General features: G+C 42.4%; 1 non-coding gene across 1 annotated transcript; it reads right to left on the bottom strand.

Annotated features, from left to right (window-relative positions):
- Window positions 1-1,227: 1,227 nt before the first annotated feature.
- On the bottom strand, window positions 1,228-1,302 carry Trnas-cga (transfer RNA serine (anticodon CGA)). Its single transcript has one exon. It is a non-coding gene; the product is annotated as a tRNA-Ser (tRNA).
- Window positions 1,303-3,008: the final 1,706 nt, after the last annotated feature.

Here is a 3,008-nt window from a genome sequence, read left to right as displayed (position 1 = left end):
TGATTTACTCTTGTTAAATTCTACTTGTTTTCTTGGTGAGGTCACCAGCCGTTTTGCTTTGGGGTCGTCCCACCATTCTTCTCCGTTTGCCCTCCCGTGGTTGTTTATAAATTGGGTGGTCCGTTTTTCCCTTGCGGAGTAGCGGCGGGTTAGAGCAACCAGCAGTTCGGGTTGTTCGCTAATCTCCCTATCAACCTACAGTACGTTAGTAGCTGCCTCTGTCATGTTTGTCGGATTTGGTGCGTTAGCAAATTATTTATTGCTTGGAGTGTAACGGCCTAACACCTGAAACATGTTTCGATCTTTGGAAGTCTAAGGCGCTGCAGTCATGGAGTGTGCGGCTGGTCCCGGCGGAGGTTCGAATCCTCCCTCGGGCATGGTCGTGTGTGTTTGTCCTTACGATAATTTAGGTTAAGTAGTGTGTAAGCTTAGGGATTGATGACCTTAGCAGCTAAGTCCTATAAGATTTCACACACATTTGAACATTTTTGATCTTCGGAAACTTTAATGTTATTGCCTATGATCTCGAGATGCGGTATCTGTGTACTGTAGAGCATCATAACTATTGTTTGGCCAACCTTGTAGGATTTTATATAAGATTGCATTTCATGGGCTTTTATTTAAATGATAATTTTAGTATATAAATTTGCCACCCTTTCACCGTAAGACTTTTCTTAGAAGTTAAAATCAAGTTGCACCTTCGGTGGCAAGGTTAATATTTTAATTGTTAGTGTTTTGTACCATTTCCATCCCTCCTACGGGGGTGCACAGTTTGTGTGCTTGTGTAAATTGTTAAAACTATTAGTTTAAAGTTATCTGGTGTGTTGCAGATTTGCACCAGTGTAGTCTTTCAGAGGCTGTTGTGAGCCGTCGTAACTACGTCCGTGTCAAAAGTGAGCGCCAAGTTTCTCTGCCCTAAAGCTCATACAGTCAAAACTTGTTTCTTTCTGCCTCTGAATAAATTGTAACTTTGATATTTAAGGGTTCTTTCTGATTATAATTGTAAATGTGTTTATTTTTAAAAAAATGCTTTTAGGCACTGTTAAAGTGAATAAAATTCACATTTGTTAAATGGAATTTGATTATGATTTCATCAGTTGCTCCCTGGCAACTACTTCCATGGTTACATAGTGTGATTAAATGTGTTAATGTTCTTGATGAATCGCTAGTAAATACGAGTAAAATAAATTCTTAAGAATATTGAAACTTCCTGGCAGATTAAAACTGTGTGCCGGACCGAGACTCGAACTCGGGACCTTTGCCTTTCGCGGGCAAGTGCTCTACCAACTGAGCTACCCAGGCACGACTCACGCCCCGTCCTCACAGCTTTATTTCTGCCAGTACCTCGTCTCCTACATTCCAAACTTTAGAGAAGCTCTCCTGCGAACCTTGCAGAACTAGCACTCCTGAAACTAAGGATATTGCGGAGACATGGCTTAGCCACAGCCCTGGGGATGTGGCGTGAGTCGTGCTTGGGTAGCTCAGTTGGTAGAGCACTTGCCCGCGAAAGGCAAAGGTCCCGAGTTCGAGTCTCGGTCCGGCACACAGTTTTAATCTCCGCTGCAGAGTGAAAGTCTCATTCTTAGGAATATTCTTTGAAAATAAATCACGGTTCGCGGTGCATGCAGTATCAGTGAGCGTGCTGTCCGTGTGTAGAATGGGAAAGGCACGAGATACGAGGTGTGGCTAGAAAAAAACCGGACTAGTACTGGTGAAACAATAAAACGAATGCAATAAGGCTGAAAGTCGCGTGGCCTGTCACGTGACTCTCGCTCCGCCTACTGCTCGAGTTTCATCTGCCTCCTGCACTCAGTCTGCCCGTTGCGTCTGTTTTAAGTAGTTGACGTTTTGTCTGTGCGTCGGAAAATGTTGAGTGTACAGAAAGAACAGCGTGTTAACATCAAATTTTGTTTCAAACTAGGAAAATCTGCAAGTGAAACGTTTGTAATGTTACAACAAGTGTACGGCGATGATTGTTTGTCGCGAACACAAGTGTTTGAGTGGTTTAAACGATTTAAAGATGGCCGCGAAGACACCAGTGATGACACTCGCACTGGCAGACCATTGTCAGCAAAAACTGATGCAAACATTGAAAAAATCGGTAAACTTGTTCGACAAGATCGCCGTTTAACAATCAGAGCAGTGTCTGAGTTAACAGGAGTTGACAAGGAAAGTGTTAGGTAGATTCTTCATGAAAGTTTCAACATGAACAAAGTGTGTTCAAAAGTGGTTCCAAAGTGTCTCACAATTGAACAGAAGGAACGCCGAAGAATGATTTGTTCTGACATCCTGGAAAACATTGAAAGTGATCCCACCTTCTTACAAAATGTTATTACTTGCGATGAATCGTGGTTTTTTACTTACGATCCCGAAACTAAACGCCAATCGATGCATTGGAAAACTCCTGGTTCTCCACGACAAAAAAAGCACGAATGTCAAAATCGAAATTCAAGGCAATGATGATTGTTTTTTTTGACATGAAAGGGATTGTGCACATTGATTGGGTACCAGAGGGACAAACAGTGAATCAGCATTACTACATTAGCGTCCTGGCTACCCTACGTGAGCGAGTACGGAGAAAACGGAACGATTTGTGGAGAAAAAAGTCATGGATCCTTCACCAATACAATGCCCCAGCTCACAGTGCGTTGTCAGTGAAGACGTTTTTGGCAAAACACAACATTCCCATCTTAGATCATCCACCCTACTCACCTGATTTGGCCCCCTGTGACTTTTTTCTTTTCCCTAAAGTCAAGTCAGCTTTGAAAGGAACTAGATTTGAGACTGTTGAAGCAGTAAAAGAAAAAGCGACGGAAGTAATGTATGGACTTACCGAAAATGATCTGCAGCATTGCTATGAACAGTGGAAAATTCGTATGGAGCGGTGTAGAGACCGAGGAGGAGAGTACATTGAAGGAGATAACATGAAATTGTAAATAATTGTAAATAAATGTTTTTTCCAGCATCAGTCCGGTTTTTTTCTAGCCGCACCTCGTATATCTGAGTCC

The sequence above is a fragment of the Schistocerca nitens genome, chromosome 10 (assembly GCF_023898315.1).
Source record: "Schistocerca nitens isolate TAMUIC-IGC-003100 chromosome 10, iqSchNite1.1, whole genome shotgun sequence".
NCBI lineage: Eukaryota > Metazoa > Arthropoda > Insecta > Orthoptera > Acrididae > Schistocerca > Schistocerca nitens.
Note: the sequence above shows the minus strand (reverse complement) of the source record. Positions and strands in the feature narration are given on the sequence as shown.